This window comes from Electrona antarctica, assembly GCF_951216825.1.
Source record: "Electrona antarctica genome assembly, chromosome: 19".
In the NCBI taxonomy this organism is placed as follows: domain Eukaryota; kingdom Metazoa; phylum Chordata; class Actinopteri; order Myctophiformes; family Myctophidae; genus Electrona; species Electrona antarctica.
Window position 1 is genome coordinate 22,447,120 of NC_136800.1, and position 20,292 is coordinate 22,467,411.

At 42.4% G+C, this 20,292-nt stretch overlaps 1 protein-coding gene across 2 annotated transcripts in view; it reads right to left on the bottom strand.

Moving 5' to 3' along the window:
- The window catches only part of ankrd12 (ankyrin repeat domain 12), a 49,988-nt gene that overhangs the window by 24,366 nt on the left and 5,330 nt on the right, over positions 1–20,292 (bottom strand). The window lies entirely within an intron of this gene.

Here is a 20,292-nt window from a genome sequence, read left to right on the forward strand (position 1 = left end):
GACTCTCTCAAGGTCAGTACAGGGCAGATTAGAGCTGCCAACGAATATTCCATATTCGAACGAATTTTCGAATCAAAAAAAGAAATGAATAACTGAATATATAAAATTAAGATTCGAATTAAAAAAAAAAAAATGCTGTGCAAGTTTTCGCGAGACGGTTCCGTGGGTAAGCGTTGTGAGCTTGTAGATTAGTTATATTTGCCACGCGACACGCCGACACCGGCATACATTGAAGAATAAATCAGCTGCCTCGCACTCTTCCTAAACGCAGACTACGCAGGCTGCGTAGTTCCGATTCACAAAAGGCCCCCGCCCGCCCTGCGCAAAGTCGGCAAAGAGCGCACTACGTTATTTGCGTACGGACGGTGCGCAAATAACGGTGAGCACAGGGCGGGCGGGGCCTTTTACGTTATTTGCGCAGTGAGTGTACGCTGCTCAGGAGGGTGAAATCTTCCGTCAACAGCGTACCTAGTGATCAGAATCAGAGACAGGCCTGGCCTACACCGAAACTTATTTTGCTGTGTTGTGTTGTGTTGTTTCGGACGGACGGGAGAGTATATTTTTAGACAACACACAGATCTATCACTCATCAATCTTCAATCATGAAGCGACTTTATCCTTCAGGAAATTATAAAAAGATAAATAAAATGGATGAACTGCGGCGTCGGTCCGGCAGCAGCAGCAGCAATGCAGTGTTCTGTTCTGTGAATTAATACTGCCTCCGTGCCGTGAAGTTTTATGGGAGAAGGGAGAATGCATGCGTTGTGTTCCAACTCGGTTTTCAGCAGCGCCAATGCGCGGAGAGAGAGTTGCGCCAGCAATGCGATCTTAAATGTTATGTCTCAGGTTGTATTGGTGTAAATATAATTATTAAAAAATCCGAATGGCCCCGAATGGCCCCGAATCGGAATCGAAATCCGAATGGGTCGAATCCACGTGGGTTTTTAAAACGAATATCCGAATGTAATTTTTGGACAATTCCGGCAGCACTAGGGCAGATAGGTCTTTACCCTAGCCAGAAGCCTTAATGAATGAATGAATATGGTCAAAACAACACAAGTACACCCCAGCATGAACATCATAACTAACTAAATATATAAAACAACACTTTATCGTTGCATTAAAAAGCAAACCCCACTAGGGGACATAGTTAAGTGAAATTGATGATCTGGACTGATTATGAGGAGTTAAGGGCCCTCACTGCCTCAGGATATGTGCTGTTACGGAAATGAGTGGTTCTGGTCTTAACGTTGTAACCATTTTCCTGAAGGAAGCGGGACAAAAAGTGCATTGGCTGGATGAGAGGGGTCCCTGATTAATGACTTGGTGGGTCAAGATATCACACATTACATTATCATATTATGCAGCAGGCTCTCTAAATCAAATGACATTTTTCACTAGTGCCAGTTCTCTCTATGATTATTAATTGTGCAATCTGAAAAGCATGATGTATGATTAGGCATGACTTTATTTTTTGCATCCCCTCCCATGTTGCTACTTCACTCTGTGCGAACAACTGTTCCAGTGTTTTGACTGGATATAAACTGAGAAGGGGCCTGCATAAAACATTGGCAAGCCAAGGACGGAGATTTAAGCACAGATACTGTTAAATACAGATGCTTTACAGATACTGTTTATACATGCAGCTTGGTTTTTCCGGAAAAACATCTGCTTCACATAGGAAGCAAGGAGCAGGATATCAGAGCCCGAGACTAACAGTCTTGTCAATGTGTGGAGCTCAACTTTTGTTTCTTGATGAAAGCTGCCTGTGCCAGGCAGTAATAAGGGGAATTTTGCAGAGATTTCCATTTCATTTCTTTCGAGATTGACCTTAAAACAGAGGCAGTGCAAGGGATATTACAACGTTTAAGGGGCTCTCTCTCTCTCGTCATATAGGCCTCTGAGGAAACTTCCCTTTTGACGCCGTGACCAAGCAGTTTTGTGATGTGGTTTGTGTTACCAGATTAAGCTGGTAGTAAAAGCAGTAACATCAATGGGGGTATTGTGGGTATGACTTTTTTCAATTTTTTTTTCTAAGTTTAAGATAAGAGTTAATGAAGAATGTTGGTTTTCTAGGCAGGTGATATACCATGTTCATTCATTAGCATGTTATTGTTTTCCGGCACTGACAACTTTTAGTGCATCAGTTTACATGCTGTAGTGAACATGTGTATATAAGGCCAAAAAAGGCCTTTCATCTATTCTAGGTTGCGAGAAATTGCCTTTTGTGGCCTATTTTACTGTATGTGTACACACATAAGAACCAAAGAAAATCTCCTACTGCCGAGTAGTAACTATGCCATATTGACCTCTATTATTTCAGCTCTACTTACATATATACATACATACATACATGGAGTGAAAACTAACTGAGCTATGGTAGCCACGTTGCTCCAATAACAGTCCAGCCTCACAGCTCAGCCAAGACTATTGAGATGTCCAGCATTAGTCAGCAGTTTGGCTGAGCACCACTGACATGTTTGCATAGCGATACCAGTTCCAGCACTGGTCTAACAGACCTTCTAATACCTTACCTTGCCGAATGACAAGGCATATTTCATACAAGTAAATGTGTTTTTCCTAAACATTTACAACAATGAAACCATACTGAGCTGATTTCCACAGTTCAAGCAACCCTTAATTAAAACATTGCATTGGAAGTATACAACATCTCTAAGTTCTCCAAAATCCTTTAAGATTTACTCAATAATAATGCCAACAATCCACACAGTACCAACATCATTTGTTGATGCGAAGCCCTTGTGGCTGGGCAAGGCCAGTGAGGGGTCCAGCATTAGTCAGCAAATGGCCACCGTGCAGCATTATCATTCAGACAGCTGAGAGGGCCAGAGCATTATCATTCAGACAGCTGAGAGGGCCAGAGCAGCATTATCATTCAGACAGCTGAGAGGGCCAGAGCAGCATTATCATTCAGACAGCTGAGAGGGCCAGAGCAGCATTATCATTCAGACAGCTGAGAGGGCCAGAGCAGCATTATCATTCAGACAGCTGAGAGGGCCAGAGCAGCATTATCATTCAGACAGCTGAGAGGGCCAGAGCGGCATTATCATTCAGACAGCTGAGAGGGCCAGAGCAGCATTATCATTCAGACAGCTGAGAGGGCCAGAGCGGCATTATCATTCAGACAGCTGAGAGGGCCAGAGTTATTATTCAGACAGCTGAGAGGGCCAGAGCATTATCATTCAGACAGCTGAGGGGGCCAGAGCGGCAGTAGGTGTTATCATTCAGACAGCTGAGAGGGCCAGCATTATCATTCAGACAGCTGAGGGGGCCAGAGCATTATCATTCAGACAGCTGAGGGGGCCAGAGCATTATCATTCAGACAGCTGAGAGGGCCAGAGCGGCAGTAGGTGTGAAGAGACCAGTGTAAAGAGAGAGACCAGTGTTTGGGGAGGGGGGCCGGGCCGGGACGCGGCGGGGGGATGCGTGTTGGGGTTAGGTATTAAAGCAGTGCGGAGGGCTCGAGAGCAGACCAGAAAACAAATGCTGACACGACTCCAATGTGTCCCAGAGACACAGCCAGGAGGGTGTGACTATAATTACAGAGGTATTTGGGCCTTCTGCCCATTCGTGTCCAGTGTCCACAGTGTTTCATGAGCAACTATGGACGGCGTAAAGTGACTGCCGTTAACCTTGGCCTTTTTAGAGGCAAGATCAAAACAATCACTTTGACAGCCACTACAGTTCACAAAGACTGAAGCAGAGTACAGCTTGGCACGCAACCTAATTCTAACATATCTCTTTTATACATGCCAGACATTTGCTACATCAAACAAAACTGGGTCAAAAACACAGTATTATGGCTGAACCTTGTATGGGTAATGTATGAAATTGTGGGCATTTGTTAGAATGATATCAGTGTCTATAATGTGAATCCATGGATATAAAACACTCATCTGCAATTTTCCATAGTGGCCCCAGTAATATTTGTTGTACTGGAAAAAATAAAGTAATAAATGTAGTTGTAAGAGCAACACTCATATCATGGAATGTTTTATTTAATTTGAAAGAGAAATGATTAAAGACTCAATAATTTATGTAACTTTTTTCATGAATACAATTTAATTTAGTCCAATCTGAATGATGGTTGTATTTTGTCTCACTGCTCTTCTATTGAGAGAGACATTTAGTTCGTGTCAAAGGTCATGTCTCACCTAGACCCAGGATCTGACACGGATTTTGACCTTATGCCTCTCAGCAAAGGGAGAGCCGTTTTCACTCCTGCTCTGCTATAGTGGATTGTTAAAGTAACCAAATGTTGTATTTGAAATAATTAACAATTCAAAAATGTTGTATAGTCATTCACGATATAAGTTATCTCAAGGCACTTTTTCCAGGCAGCGGTATGCGAGGACATAACAAAATAAGTAAATTAGTAAACCAGGGATGTTAATAGTTAATCGCCGTTAAGAAATAATTCAATTAAACGTAACAGTTAACAATTAATCGAAAATTCAGCGGTTCTATCATTGGGAATTACTGTGAATGTAAAGGTCCCCCCCACCTTGGTAGCCACAGAAACATTTCTGCTTTTGCATGTGATGTGACAAGACAGTGCACTTTATTTCATTCCTCATACAAAGATGCCATTTCCTGGCCCTGTATCTCAAATGGTCAAATAAATATTTGTAAATATAAATATAATATCCCTTTTGTATTATTTAGCAAAATGTAAATGTTTATGTTAAACATTGAGGGAAATTAAGATTCTCAGATTTTTTTTAAACTGCGTTATCAACTAACCGGTTAATCAATCGATAAGGTTATCGTATCAATTATCAATTAATGAATCGATAATTGACATTGCTAAAGTAAACAGATTTTTGCTTTGCTGCCCCATGTTCTGGATAATGTTCATATGTTCATATCGACAGACTGAGGTAATCTATACAAATAATCGTTGATTGATGAGGCTTAATATAGCCATTACCAATCCAAATAGAAATACTGGCATCTAGTAACTTACTAGCAATATGGATTCACCACCAATGCCATCTTATGAAATTGATCAGCCCCAACGTATGTTGTTCTCCATTCCCACACATCGAACATCCAAATCACAGATAAACCAGTTTGTTTCGCTATACTACAGCAGTTGAGAATGCATGTACATGCTTGAAGGCTGGTGGTGTTTGACTTAATAGGCTGAACGGGTAGCGCACCTACAGTTGGAGGCCATCGATATTGTCCTTTTCTTTTTGCTGAGGTTTGTGTGATCTGCGCAAAAGGACAGTTAACCCATTTTGGGCGGGAACCCCTTTTGGTGTTTTAAACATTGTTATAATTTAGCTATTGAAAAATAGCAGATCTACAAGCTCATAGCACGCCACCGAGTGGCGCGCTACGAGCTTGTAGGTCTGCTATTTTTGAAAAATCGTGAAAATATTTATTTCAGAAAACTGGAGGATTTAGAAGGATTTTTTATAATTTTGAGGTCAGGCCTAAATGGGTCAAATGATAAGGGACAATATCGGTGGCACCCAACTGTACAGTCAGAGTGCGGTGGTCACATGAAGAGTGACTTAAAAGGCTAAAATGTTAGCAATAAAATAAATCTATCACCCAAAAATACAGAAATAAAGCTTTCAAATTTGAATGCGATTATAGAGGCAGAACGGCAGCTCTGCAACATAACATATGTAGTGACATTGAGGAGTGCTGAGTTACTGCTATCAGTGTCACCGCAGACACATTGACCAGACAAGGAATACATGATGGCAATAGCTCATAGGTAAACAGCAACGGAGAAAAGAGCTGCGACAGTTGTGCACGTCATGACGAGACAATGCACCTCACATTGCTTGTTGTACACACAGATGCTGCAGCAGTAGTAAGAACACATGTAAAGGTTTCCAATATTCAGGAAAGAAACGTGGCTTGTGCATGCATCTTCTACCACACATGAAGTTCAGGAAAGAAACATGGTTTGTGCATGCATAGGGATGGGTCCTTGTTAATAGGATTAAAATTGATTTAAAATAAAATTGAATATTATTTTAATAAAAAAAATAAAAAAAATAAATTAAAAACAGAATAGGGTACAGGAGTGAATCAATGAGGCGGCGTCTCCGACGTAGTTCACCCGGGGGCCATCTTGCTGAGGTACAGTATGTTCTATGGCAGCTCAAACAAAAATACTCATAACTCGCTCAAATCTTGACGGATTTAAGCAAGCAAGGTTGAAATTGAGCAAGTTATGGTTATTTAAAAAGTACATGCTGCCCCATTAGACACAATGTTATGCTGCACCCCAGTAAGATGGCCGCCACGTAGCGATGTCGCTCTCCATTGGCCAGCAGCATGGGTGAGCCATCTAGCCTTTCGAATATATATCTATGGTCTGGTCGGCTTATTCTCCCATTGAGTGCACCGCCGCCGGTATAATCAGTACGCTTGAAATTCGACCAGTGAGAAAGGTTCCCTGGTGCAAAAACTAATTTTTTAATCACGTAATTGTATCTACAATTAATCAAAATTAATCAGTTAAAGTCCCAGCTCTAATACATACATATATAAATATACTGTATAAATCCTCATACCTCACCTACCTAATTCCAAATTATTATTAAAACTGTAGGCTACTACTTCTGTCCACCTCTCTTCTTTCCCTCTCGTTCTCTTAAAAAGAACAGATCTACAAGCAAACAATATGTCGTATTGGCAATGCGTTGACTGTTGATAGTTTGTAGATTTGTTCATTTTTCCATGTGTCAACCTCCTACCTCGACTGGGCTGTCTTAAGGCTCATACATAGTCTGGATTTTCGGTGGTGGGGTGACCACCGAACTACAACATGACGTCACGAGCCGCGGTGAAGAGCAAACCACCGCCACCGCTCCAGCCCTTCTCTCTGTTTTTACTCACCACCGCTCAACGTTATTTCAGCTCCGGTGGTCAGCTCACCACCGGAGCGGTGGTCACCTCATCACCGAAAATCCAGACTATGAATAGGCCTTTAGAGTGCTAAAATTCTGCCCAAATCAGACCCAACCCGGTAATTTCCCTCAATGTCTAACATTGTCTACATTTTGCTGATTGGTCGGGCCAGGCTACGGGTTCCGTGACTCAGGCAGCAGAGAACAGTTACAGGTGCATATCCCTGTCTTTCTGTCTGCACCTCGGCACTGAAGCCTAACCAATGGACTAAGGATAATCGTTGACGTTACAACATCGCTTCCGTATTTAGCCCACTAGCGGCCACCAGTGCCAGCGCCAGTGTGCATGCGTCGTCAAAATGTTTCCTCTGCGGTATATCAAAGGCATGCCAGGCGCATTTGCGCACCAACAACTGGAACCAACAAAAGGAACTCAAATGTGATGTTAACGTCCTGTAAGTAGACTTAGAAATAAAACTAGTGTTAACTAATCATTACACGTTGCTCTTATTTTGAAGAGGAAGTCAGTGCACAGGAAGTAAACAAGCTACTATGACACTTTCCCAAAGTTACGCGGTGCTCCTGCTAAACCACGCAACCATAATTATTCACAATATGAAAACCATGCATCTTGAACAACACTGGGATTACTTAAAAATGAAACCTGCAGCAGTAGGTGAGAAATTACTTTTATCTGTGTTGGACGTATGTTTTGGTTTAAGTGGTTGAGCTTAGGGATGCCAAACGACTCATATTTGGCCAATCGATAAATCGAGGCCGCAAATCGACGAGTCGATCGACTTTTTTTCCTATTTATTTTCCATTATTTGTATTTATTTTTGTTTTGTTGTTGCTGCGCAGCAGTTGAGGAGAACGCAACTATGCATTCCTTTAAGCAACACAACTTCTGCAGCTGCATCCATATGTTTAGAATTTGCATCAATGATCAAAGCCCAATAATAAAAAATAAACTTTATTTTGTAAACAACGACACTGAAGGAGCAGCGGCGCTATCGGCTGCTATGCTATCAGCTAGTCCCAACTTTCAAGTGTCTGCAGCAGCCTGTCACAAGTCCCGTAATGAACTGATACGGGACGCACGTTGTTCCGTATTTTAATGTCGGGTCGGGGAATAAATACAGTATGAATGACGGCGGGATTTATTTGACAACGCTGTCCTGCTTTCTTCACGAGAAGAGAAGAGCGCTCACAGCTCAGAACAGAGCGGACCTGTCTTTGAGCGTGAGCAATGAAATGCGAACCTGGGGTCTGGGGGCTCAGAGCTGCAGCCATTGGCTCATGATACGAGCACACGACCAATGGGACAGAGCATTCAGTGTTGCTAAGATACCCTCCCCCTTCACCCCACACCCTTGGACGATGGGGTCTAGCCGCACTGCAGCCAGGGCATGCATGTGAGGAGCGGCGCTCCTGACAGGCGCAGCACAGCAGTGTCACACAGACAAACACGTACCTCTCCCATTTGGAAAACATTTGAAACAGTAAAGTTTATAACGTTTTATAATAAGCCATTACAAAAAAATAAAAAATAAAATAAAAACGATTTTTCGACTCATACGTTTTTGAGTCGCGGAAGGCATGAGTCGAAAATCGAGTCGATTTTCAACTTTTTTCAACATCCCTAGAGCTACTAACAAACGTCCTCCTGCTGCTTAACGACTAGCCTACAAATACACTCTGTGAGCATCTTTATCTTTTGCATCTGCCCGTGTGGGCAGCATAATATTGTGGCCGAGTAGAAACGTCCGTAACCCCCCCATGCGCACCAACTTGCATGTACAGGTGCTCCTTTGAGAACTAGCCCAAAATAATTATGTACAGCCCTGTTAATAACTCATATTTTACTTTGTTTAAACTAAGTAATAATACATTACTTAATAAAGCATTATTTGCATCCAGCACTGCTGCTTATAGGCCATTGATGACGAAAGTTTATGAATATATATATATATATATATATAATGACAAATATCTCACTCCAAGCTGTGTGTGCGTGTGTGTGTGTGTGTCAGCCACTGTCGGAAGCAGAGATGAGGCATAGAACAACGCAGACTTATATATTTCAGCAAATGAGTTTGAAATATTCCAAATAAATATGTAGCCACTTGGGAAACGGAAGGTTTCCAGTTCGAACCCGGGCTCCCCCAGGGTTAGTGTCCAAGTGTCCTTGAGCAAGACACTGAACCACTAATTGCTCCCGATGAGCAGGTTGGTGCCTTACATGGTTTCCTCTAGCGTCAGAGAGTGTGAGTGGGTGAATGTAATGCAGTGCACATTGTAAAGCACCTTCGATAAAGGTGCTATAAAAATGCACCTTTACCATTTATATGCTTGATTGACAACAAAAAACCCTGATCGATGCACACATTAAAAGTGGTTAGGTATAAGACATTTGGCCAATGTAATGACACATACACCCTCATACAACATGTTACTATATTTAACCAAATGGGCTTTGAAGTTGAACAAAACAGTAAAACACAGATGTGTCTTTGGAATCAGAGTAAAGGGTCCTCCTATGGAGATGCCTTAGTCTCAGAGAAGTCAGAGATGAGGGACACACCGGCGCACTGCTATTATAATATAGATCCTGGCTTCAGATTATTGCATAATCCTATCCCCAGTAGTGGCCTACCATAACTTTTAAGGCTATGTTCACAATGTTATGTTACTTGTAGACAGTAAACCGTACCGTTATGATTGTTTTCATTAAAACATATATGGATTACATATTGGTGCTCATTACATTTTCGCTGGTGCTCCAAGTAAAAGATGAAGGGGGAGAGACATTTGCGCCTGTATTGTATTGGTATGTCAGTGTCGCATGCCGAACATAGCTGATCTGCAAGCACACAATGCGTTGCAAGCCATGTTATTTTCGGTGCACGGGTAGCGCAAGTATATACAAGCATAGCCAGCGGAGGGGAGGGGAAGGGTGGCTGGTGCATCATGTAGCCCATAGAGGCACAGACCACAGTGGCTCTGTGTGAGGAGAGCGAGTGCACGTAGTGCACGGTTTGTTTCATCTTGATTCTTACGCATTCCACATTGGCCGATTATAACATTGCTATGTGTGTGTGTGGGAATCTCCTGCATTCAAGTGCAAAATTAGCAATAATCAATACAAATTCCTGCAATCCCACAACAAAACCCAGGCGCCGAGTTATTACATTTTCCATCTTGTGCGGAAAAACTCAGTGATAGCATCAAGTGCGTCTCTATGATGCACTGTACAGTATTATTAAAACGAGACAAAAAGGATGTGTTGGGGTTCTTTGATCTGTAAATCAAATGGTATAGTAAATAATTAAACAGGCTAGACTAGATACTCAGCTTTTGAGGAAAAACAAAAGAAGAGAGGATGGTCCAACTGACTTAAATATTAATATGACAGTGACCATTTCACTGCCCGTCTGCCCGTTACGAATACAAAATACTATTGATACAGTAGGTTAAGCAAATTACCAATGTGTATTGTGGCAAAACATATAGGACTGTCAAAAATGTGTCGTACAAATTGGCTTAATAAACAAACATGGGTGATAGATATGTATATTAGTGTACATCAACTAAACATATCTATGTGTAGCATGATTAAATAATTTTGTGGGCGATAATAAAATAAAAAATAAAATATTTGACGTGGCAAATTGCAAAATGATCCGGGAAACACTTGATCTTTCACAAAGTAGACTAGATTTTAGGCTCCTTACAGCAGCCTTTTTTGTGAGCAGCTCACAAAAAAAGCCAGACTGCTGGAAATGCTTCAATGCCTGGCTATCCAGCCAGCGGTCAGCACTTGTGGAACACCCCGATTGTGTTCCTGTGTTTTACGTCTGCTGGTTGCCGAGCCTGACTGACAACAATGACAGACATTTGTCTGTAGTAGCAGCTGGTTTGTTGGTGGTGCATGTTGTTCCTGAGACCCAGTGCTAATACTTACAGGGGAACACGTCCTTGCGTGTGCACCACAGTTGTGGAATAGAGATGTGGGCGGGGTGGGTTATGGTGGCAGTGGTGGAGTGTGTGCACAGTGAGGTTGGGGGGGGTAGTGAAGCTGGGAGAGATGGAAGTACGAGCACGCACACACACACACACACACACACACACACACAGTAACCTGATCCACTGACTGCAGGATGGAACAGGGAGGGAGTTAGGCTAAGAATAGCAGTCAGCCTGACACACGGCGCAGAGAACACCAGCACTTCCAGCACCACCAGTGTGGCCGCAGTATGGCTTTACCACTGTACCGCCTGCTGTGCATACAATACACCTAAACATACGCACACACCATGTGGAAAATACATGTGATTCTTCCCTCTGGCCTCCCATGAGGCTTGCGCTCGCACGCTCGCACGCACGCACGCACGCACGCACGCACGCACACATATGTATAATGGCCGCACACAAAGAAACCAAGTCAAATAAAAGCACAGGATGCATCAAATGCAGCTCAATATTACACAAGGAAGGAACAGCTGTAAAATAACACCATCTGAGGTTCTGGTCTGGAATCTAGCGTAAGCGACGCCACGTTCTCCCCTCCCTCTTACAAAGGGACAGGGAGTGGGGATAGATCGTCTAATGGGCTCAAGGAGACACTACGTTGGCTGCGACAGTAAACAGCAGGTCACGTGGCCACGGTGCTGTGTACCATCAGGCTGCTAGAAATGATGGGGGAGGTCTCTCAGCTGTACTCCCACCCACCACTCAGCCACCTCCTCCTCCTCAGACCCCCTAATGAGCAGCAGGACAAAGCCAGGAGGCAAATCCTGATTATCGAGACCGGAGAAGAGAGGCGGAGAGACAACAATAACCTAGCAAAAAGACCCAGGCATCATAAGCGTGCACGCACACGCACACACACACACACACAGGCTGCAGACATCCATGCATACATTGACTGCACACTTCAGCATACACACACAAACCACAATGTCCGTCCACCCCCCCACCACCACACCACCAACAACACACATATGTGTATGTGTGTACACCAAATCTGATTCTGCACCATGCCCTAGAACTGTCTACTCAAATTATTTTTGCTGCAGGGAAAATGCTGGGGGGTGGGGTCCCATGCTTTAACATGTGGTCAGTAATCCCAATGTCTGTGTAGCAACATGGAGGTGACAGAGAGGGAAATCAACTGGACTCGCGCCTGGCCCTGCAGTGGCATTACACCATACGTAGCATACTAGCCATGACCTCAATGCCTTGTCCGAATATCACGTGACTAGAGAAGAAGATCATATACATACATTATAACAAAATACAACTAAAACACAATTGTACAAAATTAATATATATATATATATATATATATATATATATATATATATATATATATATATAAAACACAAAAGAAAAGAAGCATACATTGTATTGCACTTGACATGGGAGCTTTAGCTGACACTGTAGTCTCAAAAGATATATATTTTTTAAATAATGCCATTATTGTCGTCTTCTCAAGTCACCGTAATAGAAATGTCTGATTTGGTCAAGCTGGTTTTGGACTCATTTCGACATGGACAAACAAAAAGTGACACATTATGCCCTGGGGCGTCTGTTCACCTCTCACTAGCCTAACCCCTTGACAGACTAAACACGCAGGCCCTAACCACCATGTCTGGCCTTCGTTACACTCATTTGTTAGGGCTGCATATCCCAGACAGCCATTTTGCTAGGAAGAGATGCTCAGCTCCAACCTTTGAGTCAGTGTGAGAGAGACACACACTTTTTAAGTTTGCCAGGAAGCGAGGGAGAGAAATAGCAAGATAGAGACAGCGTGTAAGGAGGCAGAGAGGAAGAAATAAGAGAACGAGAGTTACGAGACAGAGAGAGAGATGGTGTGTGTGTGTGTGTGTGTGTGTGAGAGAGAGTGAGTGAGTGAGTGAGTGAGTGAGTGAGTGAGTGAGTGAGTGAGTGAGTGAGTGAGTGAGTGAGTGAGTGAGTGAGTGAGTGAGTGAGAGAGAGAGAGAGGGGTGTTAGAGAATCAGAGAAATAAAATGGGTGAGGGAAGGGGGAGAGTCAGTGAGAGCCTTAAGAACCCTATCACCACCATTATGAATGTAGGTTAATGATCAGATACCCAAGTAGTGGACGAGAACAATGAAGCCTTTACTGTTGAATATGGGTTTAAACGGAGGTGGGGGGGGGGGGGGGGGGGGGGGGGGGGGGGGGGTCAGGCCAAAGGTTAAGACCTAGGCGTGGGTCTTGCTCTGCACAGACGGTCCTCAGATTTCAACCGCAGCGCCAGACTCACATGAGCAGCGTGACAGACAAAGCGCTGAGGATTTCAAGGCTAGATAAGGCTAGACAAGCAACAGCAATGCTACACTGTGAAATCCTAATTAACTCAAGTGTACAAATGTAACCAAAGGGTTCATTTGGTTCAGAGTTACAAATGAGTAGAATAATAACACTGAGGATTTTACTGTCCTTGGGTATAGAAAGATGAAGTGATAGAAAAAGTATCTTGAAGGGATCGTTTCACAGCATCATCAGACTGCTTGATTTCAAAGACATTTGCTGATTTATTTACATTTGTTGTGGACAACCAACATTGCTGCATTTATTGAGAAAGACATTTTGACCGAGAGAGCATTTGAAAAAACATTTTGCTCATTTTATGATCAATATAAAAAGGTAACATTTTTAAACGTCTTCCAAAACAGACCATGATATACAGAGTCAGCTCTATTCCTATGATATACACAGACACACTACTAACAATTCCCAAAGCAAAGCAGCAGGGAATAGCATGTGCGTGTGCGGGATCCGTTTATACCATAGGAACAAAGATGACAACCAAAAATCTAAGCTGGTCAATCCCTTTAGTTGTGCCTGGTACTTTAACCTCCTCTATGAACAATTCAAAACAATCATTTCAAGGTCATTTTCCCATTCTATGCCTGGCAATTTAAAGCAAATAGCTTTTCAACTCTTTGCCTCTTAACGTGGCCAAGTAAAAGATGAAGGCAATTTTAAAGCCGTGAAGTCTGAGAAGAAGCTACGCAACCATAAAGCAGAAATGCGTCTGCGGCTATAAGGGTGTTACAACCACATGGGGATCCCTGGCTATTAGGTTCCATTGGATCAAACTAGCAGGCCTTGGTCTGAAGTGCAGAGTAAACTACAGGGAAATGTTGTGTCACTTTGCATTATGACATTCAAGACATGACGCAGTGTGCACCTGTCACATTCTATCAGCCATCATGAGGCGTCGATCCGATCATAGGCTCGGCTCTGCACATGGCCCTCCATGCAGTGACCTAAAGCCCCACATGGACATAGCTTATGCCTGCATCAGCCACTTTGCTAAAGGCCCACTGCCTGACTGGGAGTGGAATGGGATCATATTTGAAAAATATATATCAATGGCCAATTCACTTTTCATCTTTAAGATGAATATTTTGTTTATTTTCAAGTCCAGTCCATGTCAGAAAGGACATTAGGGCAAGCCAACACAGAATGGTTGACATGCTTATTTTCAACCTTAAAGGACTACTTAACCACTTTTCAACCATCCTTCATATAATTGGTCTGTGTCTCATGGGAGGGCTGTGGGCAGTTCAGACACGCGTCCACCAGTGACATCATCGATGGGGAATCGAAGCTAATAGAAATTGCAGGCTTTCTATTCCTGAAAGGTTATGGAATACGATAATGGAAGCCATCGTACTCTAAATATCTAAATATATATATATTTTAATCTTGTTTAAAAAATCTGCCTAACGATGATGTGGACGGGTTTCTGAACTACCTACAGCCCTCACAGACTGAGTAGAAACAAGAAATATCATATTATTACCAGCTGCTTTTATATTTGCGGCGGTGGTGGTCCACAGTAAAAGCTCCCAACGTGTTGAGATATGAATATGATGCACTGTGAGCTTGTAGAAAGGCTATTTTTACTATTTAATTTTTTATTATTATATATTTTGTGAAGGAATGGTTTTGGTCATACAAGGTTTCCACCTGACAGCAATATATTGTTCTGTATCAGTATCTGTCAGTTAGAGCAGATTCCATTCAAATTGGCTACTATGACTGCCTATGAATTCTACCGGCCGGGATATACAACCTGGCCTGGCAGGGATATGCAGCCCAGCCGCTCAGCGCGCACAGCAAGTGAGTCGTCTCTGTTGCGCACCGTCCGAATCATGTCATGATGTAAAAGCTCAAAACTTCCCAGTTAGATCAATGTTTAAACAAGGATAGGATGATGGTGTAGCATAGGCTGCTGCTATATTATCATCACAACATGAAGTTATACCATGATGTCGACCTAAATGGCGTTCTTAATCGTTTACCCGCCAGGAACATAGGAATTTTAAAACGTAGAATCTTGTAGCCTGCCACAAACGGAAAAGCCGTTTTAACAGCGATGTATTCATTAATGCATGTTTTAATACGATCGTATCGAAATCTACCGTCAGTTAGCTTTGTTATGCTTCTGACACAATGGGCGCGGCCATTTTGAAAATGCGCGCGCATCCACTTACATTGCCGGCTCTGGTTTCAGACGGCTTTATCTCACAGAAGCGACATTGCAGAGGACGCTTTGTCCCAGACAAGCGTTTTCAACGGCCTGTAGCAGGCGCTGTGATACTCGCGGTCCACTTTTTCCACCACCGACCGAGAGAACGAGCACCAGCTTCGTCAACACACACGGAATGGTTTCATAGTAAAATGCGATTACGGATATTTGGCTCTTCAAAGTAAGTGTCACGCGTGATTAAACCATGGCAATACGCAATCGAGGGATTAATTAATGGCGGCAGGCTAAGAGTTAATGAGACGACTCAAAAAATTAAGCTACTCCAACCTCTAAATGTTTTTTTTTCCTTCTCTCTTTTTTTAACAGCGGGAAATGTCCGACTCACTCACAGTTGATTTGATTGACACCTGAACACGTTGACATGTCAATCTTTCCTAAAACAAGAGTCAAAATACATTTGGTTGTATTTGTACACACTCAGGTAGCCCATTCTCCAAACCATCATATATTGCATGATCCTCATCGCTCCTCACGCACAGGCTGTCGGTAGTGTTGACAGGCTTGGCAGGTATAAAGAAGTCCTGTAGAAGTCCTACAGGCTGCGGGGGTCCCCGCGGAGTTCGGCGCACTTTTTAGCTGCGCTCCACAATATGCTCAAATTAGTGGCCCTAAAGAATTCTGAGGCAACATGGCTGGAGACGAGGCAGCCAATCAGAACTGCTCGACTAGCCATGCCTTGCAGACGATGGGATGTTATGGGTTGTTGCCAGTGTTGGCAACTGTCCTGACTGAAATAAGCTAACCAACCTCCAAAAACCAGGCAAGCAACCGTGGGGAAAAACAATCCAAGTTTTGCTGGAAATAAGCAGACTTGGGCAACCGTGGAGTCGACTAGGTCGTGACTGGTCACGTACATTTCTTGGTTAGTCTTTAACCAGCCGCTTTCCAAGCAGCTGGTAAGAAATGGTGGTATTTTATCATGAACATTAGTGAGGACTAATTATATGAAGATAAGTTGAAAAGTGGTGAAGTGGTCCTTTAACGAAGGAATAGCCTTCATATATAAGATCCTTGATCAACTAACTGAGTATTATACCATGAGAATGAGATTAATGGAACCAGATGTGTTCCGCTTCCAGTAAGCTACAGTGCTTTTGATATTGAGAACCAGGGTCACATTGTCTATTAAACATAATAAACAATAGGCTAAAGTAATTAGTATCATCACCGAATAAATGCACTGATGAAATGTATGCCTGCCTTCTAAATATACACTAGCAAGTCTAGCATTGAACATTTTCTAAAATAGCTTCCTAGAAGAAATTATACTTATCAATGGTGCCATGATGTTTTAATGTTGTTACCATCTCTCTTCCCTGAATAAAAACAGAACAGTAACTAGTAGGCCACTAGGCCTAGACTAACATAATGGTGCTATAAACGAAGGACTGCTGATTGGAGGCTGCAACTCATTCTCAACAACAAACATTTCCAGTCAATCAATCTTTCACAGTTAAAGCGATGCATCATGTGGCAGCAGGGCTACGCACCCTTCATTACAATGAGTGTGTTGCATTGCTAGCTCATGCATTTTACAATATTGCTTGACAGACTCCTGTACATGTAAACACTATGTCCTACTGTCCCTGCTATTGCAACAGCCGATGTAAGCCCATGTCCTGATTATTACTAACCCAGATATGATAAGCTTGGACAAGCAGACATTAGGCAGACATACTGATGCATGCACGTAAACTTATCCCATTTAGCATCAGGTTTTCATGACTTGTGTAGTTAATGTTTACATTGTAGAACACTCAAAATGTCTTGTAAATTCCTGCCAAACAGAGTATTCTAAATTTGACCTTAATGATGTGACATGCTGACATGTTTACTTGGTGATGCAACTGAGATTGGGACTATCACAATATTATTGCATTGTACAGTATGGAAGAAGGAAACATCATCAAAACATCATCCCAATATAATTTACACCAAAACATTATGGCACAGTTGAAGTTTAACTATCATTTTGATTGGAATAATGGAATGGAATTGTGAAACAACACTTTTACTACAAACTACGTTTTAAGGCAATGGCAGAAATCAGTGGCAAAAACCACACAACTGTAAATGTTAACCAAATCTGCTCCAAAAATACAAGGATACAGTAAAGGCACATGGTGTTCCAAATAATAGTCACATCATAGCAGGGAGTCATTTGCCCACTTCCTTCATGAGCAAATTATTTTTTAACCTATTTAGGAACAGGATGGTCATTGGTCATCCTCTCAGGTCTGCATGAAAGCATGGTCATTGGTCACTAAAAGTGCAAAAGTAAACAGGATATGACCGCATTCTTTGCCACTGGTAAAATGAGAGCGTCCCATTCCCAGGCAATTAAGAATGAAAACCTTGGACCCATCGTCAAAATCATCAACTATCAATGCAGCCAATCTCCTCATTCAGAAAAACTCACTTCTGGGCCTTAATCAGCCACTTAACAGATAAACAGCCTGGCCTTTTCCCCTCTCACTCGTGTTTGCTTGGAATTTACACCCTGCATTCAAACGGCCATAGGAGCCAAGCTCTCGGAAAGCACATTATTGGTTATCGAGTCAACATCAGTATGACCCGCAGCCGTTACACACTGAGACACGGCACTCTCGCTGACTGTCAACGTACTAAACAAAACAACGCTCTCCGCACAGAGTCTACTGCTGGCAATGCTCACATACGTTGTGTAATCAGCAGGCTCCACCCTCTACCCTCCACGCACACACAGACACACTTGCTGGGCCTCTCAGAGACGCAGATACATACTCGCCTGCCAAACTCAACTGCAGATATGCCTGGGCCTTGCTAGAGGCACTTCATATCATGAACAGCACTTGTGTTTTCACAATCTTATTTGAACTGCAACGCACTAGAAAAGGTGGCCAATCCTCTAGAATTCAAGGGGGAAGTCATACAGTGCAGATTTTCCAAGCTACAGCCCTGCCTGGAATTAGGGCGGGTAAGAAGGGTTTTTTTTCCTTGGTCACTTTTGTCAGGGAATTAAAAAATATAATAATTTCCTATAAGACAGTTTCCAGAACCTGATCTTCCCCTTCTGCATAAATCCTGTTCAAGCAGCTCTAAATGACACCAAAATGTTGTGTGTTATGGTTCACAATAATCACTGACAGCAGTTTTACATTTCAAAGTTGTCCCAGTACTGGCCTTGTTGGCTGAGAGTCAAACTACAACTAACCGTTGAAGGGGCTTTCCCTAAAAGATAAAGGACAGATATGGTACTCAAAACAAAGAAAAGTAGAACTTGGTTGTAACATCATGCCATCTTACAACCACATAAGCCGTCTTAAAACAACTGGCTTTCACCTCAACAATACTGACGCAATTGCGAAACAGGATTGCCTACTGGTTGGAAAAGGTCAAAGGTTCAATAGAGCGTCGCAGTCCCGCCCACTTTCATGACGACGCCAGGCCCAGGAAATGATTCCCAATGCATTTTCCCCATAGACATTTCAAAAATAATGTATTTAAAGACGGTTACTCGAGTCACAACTCATGACAACAAACACAATATTTTGGACCAAACAATTACAAAGAAGAAAAACAACAACAAAAGTGTTGTAACCTGCCGTTTTTTCTTCTTTCTAATTATTTGTTCGGCCCAAAAAAGTGTGTTTGTTGTCATGATTTGTCACGACAAGAGTTGGCTTTGTCTGCGGCGTAAACGTCTTTAAATAAATACTTTCTGAAATGTCTATGAGGAAAATGAACGGAGAATCATTTCCTGGGCCCTGGTAGGGGGCGGGACTGCGACGCTCTATACCCACAGTCAAATATCCTGAATCAAGACACTGAACCCCACATGCTCAATCACTGCATGTCTCTCTGCAAGTCTCTTTACAAGCTGCAGCTGAGGTCTTAGAATGTAAATGCAAAACATTCGAGAATACAGTGCCCATATGAAGCTGGAAAATTGTGGAAATACCTTCGTTTTAAAAAACAACCTAGGAAAACGATGCCTACACACTAAGATCAGGCAAAGATAGACTAGGACCAGCTATGACAGCCAAATCTGCCCAAACATATCATTGCTGGGTAGGCAGGGCCTCTCATGGGAAAAAGTCTTGAGCACAAAGGGCACCGTCCATTAGAGAAACACTATGACTCATTCTTATCGTGATTCACATGAAAAAAGACGGGGCTCACACAGGACTCATGAGGAAATGTACTCTCTTGTCAACCCTGCAACAGAGGCTACCATATTATGAGGTATTCTACACACCCATTTCTCTTAACGAGGGGTTGTGTTGTCCAGATTGTAAATGGAAGTTGGCAATACTTTCCATTTGTCTATGTTTGTACAGCAGTACCCTCATAGCCTTTTCAAGAGTCAACATTAACAAATCCAAACCTTGCATCATATATAAATGCTTTCTTACTCGTAATTTCCAGCAATGAGTGTAATCTTTACTTAATGTGAAATGCACAAATGTAACATGCATTTATGATAATATTAATGAAATGTCTTTCTTTGGATATGCACCTGATGAATGTCAAAACTGTAAAAGTGTCAAGTCATGTTGAAACCAGAACATAAAAATAGAAGCATTGTCATTTATACTCGCTGCTCCCTTAAGAGGGACATCAATCTTTTCAAAGAAAGGCACGTGTCTTTGAGCACCCGAAGTCTCCAAACAGACACTAATAATACGCTTTGTTATCCATGTTCCAGCTCTATTGCACTTTACAGCATAGTATGGAGTCCATACTGTACTCTTGACAGCTAAGAAGCTTACAGCCTACTACAATATAGTATGGTATGTTTTTCATTCAGTTATGTTGAAGCCAAGACCT